Source organism: Octopus bimaculoides, chromosome 5 (assembly GCF_046866305.1).
Source record: "Octopus bimaculoides isolate indiv1 chromosome 5, ASM4686630v1, whole genome shotgun sequence".
Classification (NCBI taxonomy): Eukaryota; Metazoa; Mollusca; class Cephalopoda; order Octopoda; family Octopodidae; genus Octopus; species Octopus bimaculoides.
In genome coordinates this window covers 110,891,404-110,910,570 of record NC_142932.1, presented here as the reverse complement: position 1 = coordinate 110,910,570, position 19,167 = coordinate 110,891,404, and the positions used below count along the sequence as shown (strand labels likewise).

The 19,167-nt window shown below is 34.3% G+C and overlaps 1 protein-coding gene across 3 annotated transcripts in view; it reads left to right on the top strand.

Annotated features, from left to right (window-relative positions):
- The window catches only part of LOC106874504 (SH2/SH3 adapter protein dreadlocks), a 93,425-nt gene that overhangs the window by 8,638 nt on the left and 65,620 nt on the right, over window positions 1-19,167 (top strand). The window contains exon 2 of one of the 3 annotated variants that reach the window (XM_089352936.1): window positions 1,223-1,384. The exons of the other annotated variants lie outside the window; for them this stretch is intronic. The gene's annotated coding sequence lies outside the window, so the exon portion shown is untranslated. The remainder of the gene's footprint in view (window positions 1-1,222; window positions 1,385-19,167) is intronic. 3 annotated transcript variants of the gene reach the window in all.

The window sequence follows — 19,167 nt, the reverse complement described above, 5'->3', positions numbered from 1 at the left end:
CATAATTTCAATCCCTTCAACAAGCTTGTCAGTGTAGCCTCAAATTAGATATGGTGTTTCAGTGAATGTAGTATAAAATATAACTATTAGTTTTATAGTCTTATAGATGGTGGATATTGAGCAAAGCATTTCTCTAATACTGAATTATAATTCCAGCTACAATGCAAAATCTAAGAATAGTAAATAATTTATCATCAAATGTAGGAAACTTACTGTATTTGATGGAATGAAGGACTCATAGACATATTAGCTGTCCCCCAATTTCAGTAGCACATATTCATAAAAACACTTTTTGTGCATTCAGGATATAGGAGCCTGAGTTATAATTTTTTTTTAAGTGTATGAAATTGAGTAAATTTATTCAGAAAACAACTAATTTAAGCATAACCTGTTGCAACTGTTCATTTTCAAAGAATCTGTTCTCACTGTGGGTCTGAAATTCAATATTTTTCCAGAATGGAATAGTTATCTTGGTTATTGCAGCATATTTTCTAATCCCTGGACTTTTTTTTTTTTTCGTGTGGTTAGTCCACATTACTCCTATTAGAATCCATTTTTGCCAGCAAGAAATGAATTTATTTGGTAGTATAGAAACAAAGAAGTAGCTCAAAATACCTTTCGAAGCACTTGGATCTACTGTTTGGTTGTTGGAAGTGTTCGCAGGAAGTCATCAAGATTCATGGGAAAGTGGTGTGGAAAACATACTCAGTGAGGTAGATTTTTGTATGCCACTTTGTTCAATTTGTGCAGAGTCATATGTAAAACATGTGCTTGGGTGTTGTCATGGAGAAGATTTGGTCCTTTTTGAGTGATCAACACCACATGTGAACATTGCTGTTCTTCATACATTTTGTCAGTTTCCCAGTCATACTGCCCTGTTGTGATGCTTTTGCCAGGATTCCAGAAAAAGTAGTGGATGATTGCACTTGCCAATCACCAAACAGTGACCAAAACCTTCTTTTGACACAGCTTCAGCTTGGGAAGTGTTTTGGCACTTCATCTTGGTCCAACCACTGTGTAGATTACAGTCGACCATTGTACAGAATTCATTTTTTTTTTTTTTTATCATAGTTTGCATTGGAATCAAGAAATCATTTGTTCTAGCTGCACAAAATAAGTAGACTTCATAATGGCAATTTTCTTTTTAATTTAAAAACAAATTTTGTTCAGATTGTGTGGCTTGCATTTGTTGAACTTTTTTTTTTTTCGCAATATTGTACAGATGTTGAATTGTCTGCAACCTCTTGAGATGTTTTACTTGATTCTGCTTCAATAAAGACACTGAGTTGGGCATCATTCATAGAAGACCATTTGCAGCCTTTCTCGTCTCCAAAGCTCTCATTGCCATTATGAACTTTTTGGAACCAATGTTGAGCTGTTCATTGTAAGTCTTAATAATTCTCTGACCAAATGATTCATTGGTACTGCAAGTAGATTCTGTTGCATTGCATTCCATTTAAATTCATACAATAAAATCACGTGTATCTGTTTTTTTTTTCCTCTCAATTGACAGCCTAAACAAGAAAAAATTATCTAGAACAATTATCGATAACAAAACAATTAGATAAATCAGACCCAAATCGGCACTTCAAAATTGTATGTTACAGAGAAAGAGTTAAACTCAAGTTTATTTAAAAATAAGACATCATACTTTAAATCAACAAAAACCACAATTATTTTTGTACTAACCTAATAGCTAAGGATGTAATGCAGGTGTTAATTATTAACGGTCAAGTTGTCTTTTATTACTAGCAAAACTCATACCTTTGAACTAATCAACATAAGTAAACTAACAAATAATTTGCTTCAAATAGTTATTTGTTGGGAACAGAAGTGTAATCAGTTTTGTAGATTTTGTTGTACTTATATTCTAAATTTTCTTTCACTTGATTTGACTTCCTTGCATAAATCTGCTCCTGTGCATTTAGTCACATTTATTTCTACTTTTTCAGTTTTAATACATTTACTCAATGTGATTTTGCATTCTGTTGCTATCTTTTTTTTTTTTAATCATTTCTACAAGTTCTTTGAAATAGCTGATTTGTATTGTTTCAATTTTTTTCAAAATATCTCATTTCTTTTAAAAAATAGTTTATGGAACAAAGAGATGAATACACTAGTACTTAAATTTAATCTTTCTTGGTATATCTTTATGGATTCTTTCTTTTATGCTTTTAATTGTTTGTCATTTGACTGCAGCCATACTGGAGCACTGTCTTTAGTTGAACAAATTGACCCTAAGACTTATTCTTTGTAAGCTTAATACTTATTCTATCAGTCTCTTTTGCTGAACTACTAAGTGACAGGGATGTAAACATTCCAACATTGGTTGTTAAGCGATGATGGGTGGGGACAAACATAGACACAGACATATATATATCTATACAACGGGCTTCTTTCAGTTGCTGTCTACCAAATTCACTCACAAGGCTTTGGTTGGCCTGAGGCTATAGTAGAAGACACTTGCCCAAGGTGCCATGCAGTGGGACTGAACCTGGAACCATGCGGTTGGTAAGCAAGCTACTTACCACACAGCCACTCCTATGAATTAAATCTTAAAAAATAAGTTTGTCAGAGATGATGGATTAACTAAGCCATGTGAAAGTGGCTTTGAGCTGTTGAACTATTTTTTAAGTGTAAAATATTCTACTTTTCAAAATGCATATCACCACAAAGGTGTTTAGCCCTTTAACATTTAAATTGTCCATATGTAGCCCAAATATTCTACCTGTTTTATGTTTAAACTGGCCAAATCCAGCCTCTCACACCTATCCTACAATGTCATTCTAAAAATAAACAATCACTTCATTGAAATCTTGAAGCTACAAGATAACGCACTATTAATTGAGAACAATGCTTATATATTCACATTCATCATCATCAAGCGGATGTTAAATGATGATGATGATGAATGTGAATATATAAGCATTATATTTGACAGAGTAATCTGAATGCTAATGGGTTAAATACTCTAAAACCAGATCAGTGTTGAAATGAATAGTGTCAGAGATAATCGACAAATATATTGATAATAAAAAAAAAAGCAAAGAGTTGTTTGAAACTAAAAAATAAAATGATTGAGGTTGGTGGTCAGTTTTTTGTTTTTTCATGCTTCATCACCTGGTTGCTATACATGAATATCAGGAAACCTGCTGAGTATGATACTCAACTAATACAATAATCAGTTATGCAATAGACTGGAAAGGCAAATGTAGTTAGCTGGAACTAGCAGTAAGCTGATGTTTGCAGGGAAAATATTGGCGAAGGGAGAGTTTCAAGGGCTTCAGGAGATAAAGAATTGAATAAAATGCATAGTGTGGACTTTGAAACTCAGTAGGAATGACGAAAAGAGGAGAGGTAGTGAGAGTAGACATAGCTTACTAGTTTGGAAGAGAAGCTCTTGAAATTATGATGAAAGCGATAGAAAGGAAACAGCTTATTGTGTGTTAGTTGTTATAAGATTATCAAACAACCAGAAAGCCTCATTTAGGTTATTGTTTAGAATGTTTATCTGTTGCAGCTGTATTGTAGCAGGTATGTGAGCAATTCTTAATAAATACTCAGCAGCTAATCAAAGCTGAAGCTTTTTTCTGTCCTGAAAAGTGGCGAAATAGTAATAATAATAATGGAACAGTGGACAAGGGAAGAGAGGGAGGGAGAGAGAGAAAGGATGGATGAAAAGGAGATAGTGAGATGAGATGTAGTTGGGAAGGTTGTAAGAATGTGGGGCAGATGTATTGAATGGAAGAGGAGAGGTAATTTGGTGACTCAGGAGGGTGGTCAATGTAAAATGCAGGTGGAGAGGACAGTATTAAGAATGAAAAATGGATAAGAGGTTAAGTGGTTCTGGGTAGTAAGATGGGTAAATAATGTCAGGGAAAGGCTGAAGTATGTAATTTTGCTTACATTAAATTACAACAGAATAGTGCAGTTAGAGAGATGATAGGTGGTGAGAATGTCTTGAGGAGGAAATTGGACAGGCAGAGGGCAGTTGTATGTGTCTGTATATACACACATTGTACTTCTAGAATTTCAGTTTCACTGAGGTGGGCAAGTCTTCTCAAGAACTGCATATTGTCAGTCATCTCAGTCTATTGTCATCTCTTCCATTTGGTTCATAGTCTAGAGATTAGTTTATGGAGAGCAAAATACCTTGGTTAAGCAATGGTAAGATAATCTTATTGAGGAAGAAACTTTGTGGTACAATAAAGGTCATGTTTGAAGGTAAGAAAAATGTCGAGTTTTTCGAGAGTCTTTGAGTTGGCGAACTGTGTCATAGATAACAAATCAGTTTAAGGAAGGGAGAAGAATTCCAGTCAAAGTGATTGGTAGTTTTTGTTACTAATGTTCAGGTCGAAAGCTGGGTAGCTGTTACAGTGTATGGTATTGTAAATGAAGGCAGTGGCCTTTAGAAAGGAAGTGAAGTATATTTAAAATTTATTCTGCATAAGCAATGCGATTGACCAGTATGATTGATTTGTTGAGAAACATGATAAGATTTAGAAGTTTAAAGTGGAAATAGACATTTGAATGAGTAGTAAGAAAATAAGTGTATTGTCTACAAATACTATTTTTCCTAATTCTGCTTAAAAAACTCTTCAGATAAACTTTGGAAAGTAAACATAATAATCAAATGTGTTCATTTTATATATTGAATGTAAACATGGATGTTGCATAGATACAATATACAGAAATAAAAGCAAATGCTCACTTTTTCTGGTTTTGTTTTGTTTATATTCTATCTATGTAATGTTTATGTTTTACGGTCAATATATAGAAATCTATTGTCTGAACAATCCTAGATTATTAATCAATAAATTCAAACAGTTTTCTTAGGAGCTAAAATTACAAACACACTGTTGTTAAATCCTTGAAAGGAAAGCAAATTATATTAGCTAAGTTAGTTGTAGATTTGATTTGGATTTTGAAAAGAATAAAAAAATATTCCCATTGTAAAATATCTCCCTCTTAAAATTATATGTATGTCTTTGAATGTGTAAACTTGTAAAATTTATGGTAGTATATGAACTTGTCTTTTTGTACTAAGTATGCATATATTTGTGGTTAAAAATCATATCATGGCTATCTCGTATGCTTGACTGGGTTCTTCATATTGGAAATTTCCTGTTTGCCTGATAAGCCAGATTTTAAGCTTCATAATCCTGTATTAGTTTCAACCATTTCAGCAGAAGTTCTACAATTTATTTCATTGACATATACTTATTTATCTTCATACTTCCACCAAATCAAATTATATTAGTGTATATTTGTAATTTTGTTGGAATCTAAGATGTTAAGTTTTGGAATTTCCTTATTTTTGGAATGAAGAGGTCATAATTGTTGTGTAGACCCAGGTCCACTCTGATTGAGCAGATTTATGATCAAAGGCGTTCTAGCTGTGACCAAATTTTTCCCTTATGCAGGTAACCCTAAACCACATTTTCCAACATGTCCTTTTCTAACCCTGTAATCTCTGATTTGAAGGATATTTGGCTGCTGTCTCTAGCTGCTCAAAAGTCCACATAGAAACTATATTGTTGGTTTGTTGTGTATTGTACTTGATGTTCCTATATAGCTATTTCTTCAGTATGTTTTGTTTCTTTTCCTTTGTAGAGTGTTTTCCGGATGCTTCTACAATTATTTTGTGGAATTGTATGTTGATGATTATGTTGTTGTTCTGTGAACTGATTTGGCTCTGATTCTTTTAACTTTTTTTAAGTACTTTCTGGTTGTTTTCTACAAAGGTGTTACCTTCAAACATTTTTTCACGCTTGGTGTCAAGTTTTTTTTCTTTGTGTCAGATTTATAATTGTTTGACCAGCATTCTCTCTTTAAACATTGTTTCTGTTTTCTTTGCTGGATTATTGTTTTCAGATTTAAATTCTTCAGTGCTTTTCTCTTTTTAAGATGGCACGGAGTAGTCAGAGAGAATTTGGCTGCTGATTGACTGACTATATAGAGGCTCTGTAGGGCCTGGGGAAATGATTGAACTTACTAGCAGTTTCAATCACTGACTCCACAAGCCACAATGAGAGCTTCTGCATGGTTACTTGGCTTGCTAGAAGTAATAATCAAATCTTTTTCATGTTATAAATCTTGAAGAGGAAGGATATTGGAGAATGTAGCAGTAGATACCTTGTCTGTGAAAAGATAGGATGGTTACGAGCAGAAGATTTTTGATCATAAATCTACTTCATTAGAGTTTGCTTTGGTCAATACAGTAACCACTAATGCTGCTAACACTGCCAAACCTCAGAAATATTGACCAAATTATAACAGTTCTAAAGTCTGACACAAACCCACATGAAATAATATCATACATATCCACCAACCTTCCTTGTGCATCCTCAATCACCAGCTTACTGAATTCTTATTTCTCTTTCCAATCCACTGCATAAATTCAGTTTAGCACCATAGTGCTGACAATCCTCATGCAAAGAATTTATAGCAATGTCAGTTGCAACAAAATACTTAGCCTTGATTGAAAATCAAGTTACATTTTCTCATCACAGTTTCACAACTTTTCTGGTCATGCATCAATCATCTAGAAATGTTGGCTTGAAAAGAACAGAGTTAAAGTAGCACCTACCATCTACCATACCAGCTCCATCAGAGACCATCAAATACAACCATCCTCATATTAATAGCATAAATTTCTCATATACACACAACCAGTGGTGACTCCAGCACTTGGGCTGTTTGGGCTTAGCCTAAGTATAAATTTAGTAAAGTGAGTGTGTATTTATAAATTTAGTAAAGCAAGCTGATTTAATTTCTGCTAACACTGATTTCAAGTACGTAAATGCAGCTAATAACTCCTTTTATTGAGCCTGGTCGCAGTTCATTTATTTTCATTCAGCATCTGGTGGTCATCTTAGAGGTGCCCTGTGTCAAAAAGTATTGTTTGTAGCAGACATCCTCTTGACATTGTTCACACACGTCTGACTTGGGCTCAGAAGTTACAGCCCAAGTTGTTATCTATAATCGTAAAAATTAAAAGTAATTCAGATTCAATGTTTTCTTGAAACAATAAATTTCTATAGAGATTAGGATTTAAATTCCAATCTACGAAAAGTTTCCGTTCTCCAATATGCTTACAGGAACGAAAAATTATCCAGCAACTCGGGCTAATATGAATGAGGCTAGTAGGTGTAAATAAACTAACTGGCATCTCCTGTCAAGAGTGCAGGTGACAGTCAGATTGGTGATGTTTGTTGTGCATTCCGCTGTGGTTATTCTGTTATTCTGTGCTGTTATTCTGTGCGTCTGTGTGCAAAGATCAGTTCTGTTTTGCAGGGTTGCTTTATTTTAACCCTTAACTTAGAAATGGAGAAAGACGTAGTGCTAGATATAAAAAATATAAGCCATTTGGGGATAGAAATAAAGTGGAAAAATGTAAAATTCTTCAAGCAGGCATGTCTTATGTGAAATCTGTGATGAGCCTGAGTGATGCTGATGACCTGGAGTTGTCTCTGCCCATGACACAGAAATATTCTGAATTACATAAGATATTTACAGCACTCATAAACAACATAGCAAAATGAACCACAGACATATGTAATGCATTCTTAGCTTCTCTTTTTGCTTGGCACAAAGGAATAACAGTGTGCTAACTATATATTCACTCCATAATAAATTATGTCAGTCCTACCTGAGACCCTCCTTTCTTTGTAACTAATCATAGCCGATTATAAACACCACAGCACACATCAAAGGATGCTTGCAGGCCATCTGCACAATGTAACAAAAATATTAAAAATAACAAAAATTTAACATGCCACACTGCATTCCACACAATTAACTGCAAGGAGGAGTGTGCTATAAGTTTCTCAAACATGCATTTAATTGGTTTATGCATTAACTATAGATTGCACTTAGCGTTTGGTTGATTACCTATGTACTATAAATCTACTTGAACAATGTTTCACAAACACACATACTAATAAAGCTTTTGCCTCCAGTCATTTCTATCCACTTATACTCAAAATACTAAGCGCTAACTTCAAAAACACACAAAATCCTGATTGGGCAATTATCTCATTGGTTGTGAACACCAAGAACAATAACAACACACCTAGAATCTATAATTTCCTGAATGGAGTATAGTAAAGGCCTAACACACTCCATTTAACTGTACCTACCTACATTACTTATAAAACATACACACTGACTCCTGCTGCTGTCATCTGCACTGTTCTTCAGATTCCCCATTATTCCTCAGATACTGTTGCTTAACAACTCCCATCTTACATCAGCTACCCAAAACTTGGCTCTAAACAAATAAGCTAGAAGTAGCACCTATCAGATCCACTATCTCTCTTTTTTTTTTCTCTCCAGCAACATTGAAGAACATCCAGGTAACTACCACCACACTTAGTAACATAATCATATGTAGAAGAGTTGATGAAAATGCCTCTAGCTAGCCACTTTATCTACTAGAAATAGCAGCCAGATCTATTTGACTAAAGCTGACTTGCAGGTTAAACAACAGAACTGTAAAGAATTATCTGCAACATCCCTGTTACACATAGAGCTCAGTAAAAGTAGCCAATGAACAAACCTTCTAAAAGCACTCACTTTTCGACTTATAGGAAGAAACAACATTAATAATAAAGATAATATATCCATCATGGATTGCATAGTTCCCATCATCATCATTAGGTGATCCCAGTCAAGAGAGACCTTACTACTTCTTCCCAGAGCTCCTGATTCTTCATTAACAGACCAAGGTCTTGCATTTCATATTGTGAATCTCTGGTGGTGACATCTGGATATGAGAGCTTGTGATTTTTCCCACCAGCTGGCCAAGGCGTGCAAATGACATGTTGACAAAGGTAGCTTATTTGGTTCAAAGCAGTGCTCATCAAGTTGTACTCTGTTACCTCACTTGTTTCCAAACAAGGTAATATCTCACCATGGCCTGACATACTTTCCAGAGAAGACTGGACACAAACAACATTACTTGTATGAGGATAATGGTTGTTCACAACCATTATACAATGTCAAGACAAGGGTACACACATGCACACACACACCAAGCTTCTTTTTGTTTCTGTCTACCAACTCCCAATCATAAGGTTTCAGTGGGCCCTAGCCACGGTAGAAGAAACTTGTTCAAAGTGCCATGCAGTGGGACTGAACCTAAAACCCATATTATATTAGCTATGTTTGTGTTGAATATAAACACCATCGCATGGTCCTTGAGGGTCTTCAGTGGAGCTCATTCTGTTGCAAGCAGGTCTCTGGTTTGCAGAAAAATTCCTTTCTTCCCACCAGACAAACAACAATGATAACTGTGTAGCTTGCAGCATCTGTATCATGAGCAATCTTCTACAGTACAGATTTAGGTCTTTAGAGAAGAACCACTTGCCTCCTGCTAGTGTTTTGGCTCTTAACTCCTCACACTCTAAGGGAGCCAGGCCACATACAGGTCATGACTCTTAGACACCCCTCTGTTGTCACATTTTGTGCTGTCTGCTTTGTAACCCCCCTGGATGGTTTAGGTGCTCCAGAGCCAAGGTACCTTGGGTTTCTAAAATTAATTATTGCAACATTAGTTTTAAGACAATCCCTTTCACATCTGAGTTCAAAGCCAACAAAGGAGCAATATTATTAATTCATCCAAGCACTAATAATAGAAAAGGATTATAGTAATACCAAAACTATTAACACTATGTAGTTAGAAGCTTTTTGATTGATAATTTGTTTATTGAGTGTAGTTAATAACTGTATCTTAGGTTAATGTGACAAGTTACATATATGATTTTTGTTTTATGTTGTGATTCTATTTCCTACTAAAATTAATTATAAATTTTCTCATTTCAAATATTCTCCCTCAAAAATTTCTATATTCATTTAAAAGTATCAAACTTTGAAGAATATTCAGAAGAATAAGAGTATCAACCCTTTAGCATTCAGATTATCATGTTGAGTGCAATGCATATTTATTCACATTGTTTTCTATTAATCCTGCATTTTCTTGCAGCTTCAAAATTTTGATATGATTGTATATTTTTCAAATGACGTTGTACGGTAGATGTGAGAGGCAGGACCTCACTAGTTTGAACATAAAATAAATAGAACATTTGGGCTGGATATAGCTGGTTTAAATACTAAAAGGTTGAAGTATAATTTTACTGTTGATTGTAGTGACTTCTCTATCGTTAATAATTTTCTTTTTTCAATTTTCATCTCAAAAGTTGATTAAAAGCAAGATTCAGTTGATCTAATTAAGCAACCTGTTTTATATTGTAAAATTAATAATTATATCTAGCTTTTGTTTTTAAAATTATAGCATAGAATGTATTAAACAAAGCGAAACAAAAATTTATATAATTACTACCAAACTTAGCTGCTTTGTACAATACAATAAATTAAATTTTCTTATCTTCAAATTTTTTATGAACGTTTTCAATTAAAAAAATGTTTTACAAATTTAAAATTATGATTTATATTCAATGTTTTCAAAGAATTGGGTCATAGACATTTTAATAATCTTATATTAGATAGGTTCATATTTGGCTTTATATTTGAATGAAGAATTAAGTAAAATCCAGGCATGGCTGTGTGGTTAAGAAGCTTGTTTTACAACCACATAGTTTTGGGTTCAATCCCCTGCGTAGCACCTTACCCAAATGTACAATAGCTTTGGGTTGATCAATGCCTTATGAGTAAATTTGGTAAACAGAAACTGTACGAAAGTCCTATGTATGTATGTATGCATGTGTGCGTGTGTGTCTCTCCTCACTGCTTGACAACTGGTGTTGGTTTGCTTATGTCCCTGTAACTTAGTAGTTTGGAAAAGCCCAATAGAATAAGTACCAGACTAGGGTCATTTGTTGAACTAAACCCTTCAAGGGGAAGGGTGTCCCAACATGGCTACAATCCTATGATTGAAAGATGTAATAGATAAAAGATATGGCTATGGTGGAGAAACTTTTTTAGTTATGTCTTTTTTTTTTCCAAATTGCCAGCAAATTGAACAAGATTGTTGAGAATTTAAAATGTATTTTGATACCGATTGGTATTTATCTGGGTGATATTTTGAAAATGTAACTGAACTTTTAATGCCCTTATAAATTGCAAGAAATCATTTTCAACATTGGAGTCAAATTGATGTTGATTAACATACTTGCAGTGAATTGTTTTAGTTTGGAAGCAAATATGGAGATACAGTTAACATAGTTACATAGTTGTGGCACTAAATATAATCACTGTGCATCTGAAGTTGAATAAAAACACCACATAATATTTAAACAACTGTGAAATAATTTTTCTAATTGGTAGACATAAAATTATTTTGAAGAAATTCTTCAGTTGGTGTATAAACATTTTGTCATATATTTTCATTGGCTGCAATTCTTCTTTATAACAAAACAAAAAAAAAAAAACTTAATGCCTGATTTATAATCACAGTTGTATTTGAATTATTAATAAGTAATTCAGTGTTTATGTCTTCCATTAATTAAAAAAAAAACTTGAAGATTTCTTTTTTTTTTTTTGAGAGATAAGGGAGTTTACAACTGCAATAAATATTTTTGCTGTAAAGAATACTTATTAATGATAGAATAAAAATTCACAACAAAAGCAGTGAAAATAAGAGTAAGTTTAATATTTTCAGATGTGTGTGTGTACCATAAAATTCTGATAAGCACAGGTAACTCATTCATGAAAATGCTATGTAATATAATGATAAAGGATAGTGAAAATATGTTTATTATTCAACAGTCTATTAAAAATGCAATGCTATGCATTACTGTGGTGTACACAAGAGAGAGAGAGGGAGAAATTATTTCCTTGAAAAATACTTAACTAAGCAATGGCAGCAAATTGGTAAACTTGTTATAATGTTGGAGAAATTACCTTCCAGTATTTGTTTTGGCTGTCTCTGCTCTGAGTACAAACTCACTACAGCCAAAATTTTCCTTTCATCTTTTGGGATTGATGAAATAAAGAACCAGCTCTGAGCAGTGCATTAGCAGAATTGGTAGAGCATCAACTGAGATGCTTTATGATATTTCTTCCAGCTCTTCATATTCTTAAGTTCTTGGGTGGCCAACTTAATCTATCACTTGGTTTAACTCCATCACCTGGTACCTTGGAAGCCTTGAGCAGTATTCACCATTCTGAAAGCATTTAGGTCAGGTCTCCTGTTTGAGGATAACTTATTTACTTCCTTCTACTAATTTCTGAAGTTCAAGAATGTCATGGGTGCTGCCCTTTCCCTCTCTTGACAGCATGGTATCTCCTCTACTGAAAAAAAAAAAAAGCACAGGATCAATTGGGCTTCTTTTTTTCTTAAACCCATATTATCTTACCTTCTTAATCCACTGTCCATATTCTCTCTTATACTGACTGTGTATCTTGAGTGTATGCTTTGGCACCTCATCACCACTGTTTCTATCTACTTTCCAGCTACTCGCACCCACCCTTGTATAATGTGAGTTAGCAATGTATCTTCTCTATAAGACACCTGTGCTTGTCTCTCTATCATACTTTAGTTTTTCAACATTGGGCATAAAGCCACCTTCCTCTCTCTCAAATATACTCCCACTTAGTTGAAGGGACTTTTTCTTTTCTTGTCTTGCAAGTTACCAGGCAACATCACTAGTGCTGGTGCCATGAAGGCAAAAAAGCCCCCCCCCCTCAAAATAAAAAATCCACCCAGTACACACTGCAAAATGGTTGGCATTAAGAAAGGTATGCAACCATAGAAACCAAACCAATGCTGATATTGGATCTTGAAGCAGTTCTGTGACTCCTCTGATACTCTCAAACTGTCCAACACATGCCAGCATGGAAAATGAATGTTAAATGATGATGATCAAGACTTTTTCACTTGTTTTTATTTTATCCATAGTAATTGAGGTTATATTATGTATGGTATTTTAGTGTCTATTGCTGTGCTGAGTGAGGTTAACTGCTTCACTTTATATTGCGACAGTTATATAAAGGCAAAAAGTTAGGATTCAAATGGCAGTTAACAGCCATACAATAGCTGCTGCTGCCAAACTGTGGTATTTTTGAGGGTTTTCTTTCCATTTATAAATTTTGTAATTTTTTTCTTTCTCATTTTATAATTTTAGGAATTTGGTGTCAATTTATAAACCATGCTATTTGAAGCTGTTTTTATTGAGAGTTTTATTGTATGTATACACACTGTGTGTGTGCATGTGTGCACATACATAATATAATACAGTGTCTTTTACTTATTTCAGTCATTGGACTGTTGCCATGCTGGGGCACCATTCTGAAAGATTTTGGTCCTCTTTTTTAAATCTGGTACTTATTCTATTGGTCTCTTTTTGCTAAATTACAGGGATGTAAACATCCCAGCACTGGTTGTCAAATGTTAGTGGACACACACACACACACACACACACACACACACACACATGAAAGGCTTCCTTACAGTTTCCATCTTCTTTGGAGGTAAAGTGGACAAAGCTATTCTGTTGAGGCAGAAACCCATGTTATGGTTGCCCTATTCTCTGAAACAAAACTCAGATCTTCGTTTTCTGCTATCATGTTAATTCATTAAGAATTATTAATTTCTTGAAATCATGTCCCTTCGTCATTCAAAGCCATAAACAGTCCTCACTAGGTTTTTCTTTAACCTCTTCTGTTCAAAGAAATTTTTTTTAAAATTAAGAATTTGACAAGTATATCATTATTTAATTTCTTACAAATGTTAGAAATTTAACTTCATAAAGCAACCATTTCTTGTTGAAAGATACATTTTTTTGTGTATATATGTGTATATTTGTGGGTGTAGCAGTGTCTCTGAAATTTGGTAAATTGAAATTATGTAGATCATCATCATTCATCATTTAACACCCATTGTCCATGATGACATGGGTTTGATGGTTTGACCAGAGCTGGTAAGCTGAGGGACTGCACCAGATTCCAGTCTGATTTGGCATGGTATCTACGGCTGTATGCCCTTCCTAACACCAACTACTCCGAGTGTGTAATGGGTGCTTTTACATGCCACAGGCACAGGTGCCAGTTGCATGACACCAGTATCTGCCATTGACTACAATTTCACTCGGCTTGATGGATCTTCCTTCTCAAGCACAACATATTGCCAAAGGTCTCAGTTGTTTGTCATTGTCTCCGTGAGGCCCAGTGCTTAAAAGGTGCTTTTTATGTGCCACTGGCATAGTTGCTATTTCCATGACACCAGCCTCAGCCATCATACATAAATGTACTTGTGTATATTGATAGGGGTAAACCTTGTGCATTTAGTTGTAACTGAATTATCTCCTCTTATGTACACCTTACATATTTTTTTTCTTAACAAGGTTTATAGATAAGTACATGACAAAGAGTAAACATAGACAAAGGACAAAACAGTAAAAATAATACAAAACCTTAATTACCTTTATTTGGTCATTCATTCAGTCACAGTTGTCTTTTTACTTTATTGAAGCTGGTTTTACCATCTTTTTATGAAGGTGCTTTGCCTTAGAATCTGCAAGAAACAGAAAAGTTGGATTCTCATGTTTGTATATTTAAATATTTAGTTGTTTGTGTACTTGTAAACACGGCACTGAAAGACTGACTATACTGGCATAATAATGATCATCATTTTACTGTCCACTTTTCCATGGTCATGGGTTGGATGGAATTTGCTGAGGCAGACATTCTATTGCTGGATGCGCTTCCTGGTGCCAACCCTCACCTGTTTCCAAGTAAGGTAATATTTGTTCATGGCCAGATATATTTTCACAGAAGACTGAAAATGCTGGTTTACAATCCTTGTGCAGTGTCAACACAAAGAGACATCAACATGTGTGTGTGTGTGTGTGTGTATCCTTGCGCGCGCACACATACACACATGCACGCAACAAACTTCTTTTAGTTTCTGTCTACTTAATCCACTCACATGTCTTTGGTTGGCCTGGTGCTATAGCAGAAGACACAGTGGAAAGCAAAGTTAACTTCACAGCCATGCCTGTGCTCAGCATATCCCAAAGTGCAATAGAATATGTTTACTTATATATTAATGTAACTTGAATAAATAATAAACTTCAAAAATATAGGCATTTAACTTTGACAATTTTAATGAATTATTATATTATGATGCTGCTCCAGCAGAATGGTTAAAACCAATAAAGAAATATTGACATGAAACTAAGGTTCTTGTGTGAATAATAAGTCCCTTCTTTTTTTATGAACCTCTCTATGTACAGTGTAATTCCAAGAAAAGTGCATGAGTTAAACAACAAAAGGAAAAACTACATAATTAAAATGCTAAACATTTTTTATTCTTGCAGCTCAAATTACTAGATGTTGAAGTTTTTCAATTTTTAAGTAGCTGTTTTCTATATACATATGGAAGCTCACTTAACCAGAATGGTTAAGTGCTACAAAATGAGTGTGAAAATCCATTATTCATTGCTTATGAATAGATGCTAAGCAGCAGGTAGTTTTAGAGAGTAGTTATAATTATTTAGTGCATGAATGTTTGTAAAAATATGCACATTATTACTATTAAAATATGGCATTATCAATAGTTAATCTACTGGAATAAATATAGGTAAACAAAGTAGTTTGTTAATCAGGTAGTTTTTATTATTTCACTTACACCAACATATCTATCTTATTTACTGCTCTTTTGCTAAATCAATATTCTATACTGTTCCTATTCAGAACAATGAGCACTTGTTATTCTTTCTCTTTCTTTCTTTTCTTTTTTTTTTTTTGAATATTTTGGTAACTTTGATATATTTACTGTGTTGAAATATAATTAATATATATAGCCCTCCCATGAAAGGAAATTTTGAGAATATATTTAAAGTTCTCAACAGCAAACTGAATGCATAATATCAAATTTGTCATTTCTCGATGTTGTTCACTTTCTTTGTCATCATGATTACTAGAAGGATAAAGCTTTTATAGCCATAATTTTCAAAACTGAAGGGAACGGTTATAATGAACCATCGCCTTCATCAATTTTATTATTTCTCTCTTCTCAATCATCACCAATATTGTTTATGTAGAACCATCTACCAGAAACTAGCTGCTGTGTGTTACCCTGGTGCTTTATTGTCACTAAGGGCTTCTTTGTATGCACTGTTGTTTGTAATGAATATCTACAAATTTGCCTGCTTTTGGGCTTCATGCATCGTTTAGATTGAAAGTTTACTCTCAGATTACTCAATTGCAGAGTGTATTGACTAGGGTTCTCTCTGCCCCACACTCTGATTACTCTGGTATACCGTAAAGTTCTATTATGTCTCCCATATTTTTAATGACTTACTATTTGTAACTGCAAACACTCTTATGCAGACAATAATAGCCTTCGTGCCCCCTTACCTTCTGTATACAGCTGTCTGCCACATGCAACGTAAACACTTTTCACCAGACATGCACTGATTTCTTGAACAATGCACAACAAAGCTCTCAAGATCACTACAAACACCAGATTCACAAACTCTGACATTGTCACGATGACCTTACACATAAATTGCAACTTAAATTTCTCATGACTTAAAGGTAGCCTTCTTCTTTAGAGCTTGAATATACTTCATCATCAACTCTCTAGTTTTTGCTGATCCTTCACAAAACTTAAATGAAATCAACTGTTCACATATATGAGGTGGTATTGCTATACTCATCCAAACATTTAAGTGTTGGTTGGTCAAATTATTGACTAGATTTCATACACTACAACCAGTTCCGAGATGTACCTTTTCTATACTCATTACAATGCTCTTCACTCCTCTGAGTTAGAAGCTGTGTTGCTCCTGTTCACCTGATGTGATATTTTATCCTCCTTATCCCTGTCTCTTTCTAGGCTTCACACTAAAAATTGTTTCAGTAGACTGAGATGTCTATAAGAATCATAGAGCTGTCATTCACCCTCTGGGAAATAATAATAATGATAATAATCCTTTCTGCTATAGAAAAAAAGGCCTGAAGTTTTGGGAGAGGGGACAAGTTGATTGCATTGACCCCAGTGCCATACTGGTACTTAATTTATCAACGCCAAAAGAATGAAGGGCAGAACTGAAGATATAAAGAGCTGGAAGAAATGCTGTGAAGCATGTCTGATGCACTAAGGTTTCTGCCAGCTTGCTGTCTTAATAATAATAATAATAATAATAATAATAATAATAGTAGTAGCAGCAGTAAAGGTCTAGTTGTAAGGGAGTGTTTCAAGAAGGTTCCTCTTGCAGTGTTTAACATAATACTCTAAATCATTTTTGCTCATTAATGAATGTTCAGCTGATGACTGCAACTTCAAAGGTATCAAAACACTACTGCAACTATTAATCTCCTGCTCTATCATGCCATCTGAAATTCCTTCTTATGTAGATGAAATAGATTTATGTGCTTAGAATTAATAACTCATGTGTTGTTGTGTGGTGTTTTCTGTCACTTCATTGGAATGTTTTTTGTTTTTTCTTGTCAAGCTTTAAGTCTGTTTAGTTTTCGACATATATAAAGCACTTACAAACTGAGAGAAAGCAAGAAAGTTTAGCCATGCCATAGCTGATGATTGATTTCAATGACATTAAAACTTGTGATGCTACAACTGCTGGTTTTCACACACTCTTTTAGAACTCTGAAATTCTTTCAGCATGGTATTAATTAAATATGGTGAGTACAGATGTTGAATTATCAACTTTATTTTTTACTAATAAGTCAGAGGAGTAGCGGTAATGGCCACGGCTTTTGTAGACCTTCTCAGATGACTGGTGTGTTTGAATGGCTATAGGTCAACGTATCCTGGTAAATTTCAGCAGAGGGAATTTTCAAGGACAGAGGCTTTGGGAAGAAATGTTAGTGTAAAGTGTTCAGTGTGGGTCCTGTGGGGTAAGACAATTGGGATGACAAAATGAGGTGTGATAGTCAGAATATGGGTTGTATGCAGTTGCTATAGATGAAGAGAAGAAATTGGAGTTGAAGCAAAAGCCCCGTTTGAGTGAATTTACTTATAGTCTGGCTAATTTAATGCTCAAATTATCCTAAATATTCAGTCTGCATTTTAAAATTTGTTCTATTTTTAAATTTGTTTCTTGTATTTAACATTTAGTTGTGAGATAAACATTTGACGTTTTATGATGGATCTTTTTGGTATAATCAGGAAAAAATACTGTTGTTTCATTTTTTTTCTTTGTAATTACAATTTTGATCAGAAAGATTTTACGTTGTTACTGTTACATATGAAAAAGAGGTTTATTAGTCTCTAACATCTTTATTAGATTTGGAAGAGTGGAAGAGGAATTTATCAGCAAAGATATAATGTAAAATGTTGGCGGTTAGTGAGAGGAAGAGAAATGTTTGAATGTAATGTTACAAGGTTTGTATGTAATGTTAATGCTACTTATTTTACAGGGAGTCAGTTATAGTGCGGTTGTCTTGGATTTGAAGTGGGTAAGTTAGATAGTTTTGATTTAAGATGAGACAAGCCCAGAAGAGCTAAATCTATTGAACTGTAAATGAGGGAATGAGAACACAATATAGTGGTGGATTAAGGTCTTATAGTCATTTGAGGAAGAAAACAAATGGATTTTAGAATGCTCTCAGAAGATTGATTAATAAGGAGGCATGTAGCTTTCCATTTATTAGAAAAGTTCTGGCACTGAGAAGAAAGCATTGCTAAATATATTTCAGAGAAGGTCTCATGTGAAATGGTAAGTTCAAGTCAATGTAATGGAGACCTTGAAAAGTGTTCATAAGTGCAGTTCTTCCTTTAAATAAGTAATGTTTATGTTGTGGTGTTATCAAACCGTACCAGATTGTTAGATCCCCATTGAGAGATATGGCAAAGCTTCTTTTCGGTAGCTACATCCAGCACAGAAGTGAGAGTATAATTTTACCACTCTGTTTTCTGTTCCATCAGTGCAGAACAGTAATCTAAAATTCACTTTTATTTTAAACCTTAGAATAATAGGCGCAGACATGGCTGTGTGGTAAGAAGTTTGCTTCCCAACCACATGGTTCCAGGTACAGTTCCACTGCATGGCACCTTGGGCAAATATCTTTTACTATAGCCTTGGGTCCACCAAAGCCTTGTGAGTTGATTTGGTTGACGGAAACTGAAAGAAGCCTGTCATGTGTGAACACTTGTTTCTCCCCCCTACTGCTTGACAACATCTGTTGGTGTGTTTATGTCCTTGTAACTTAGTGGTTTAGCAAAAGAGACTGATAGAATAA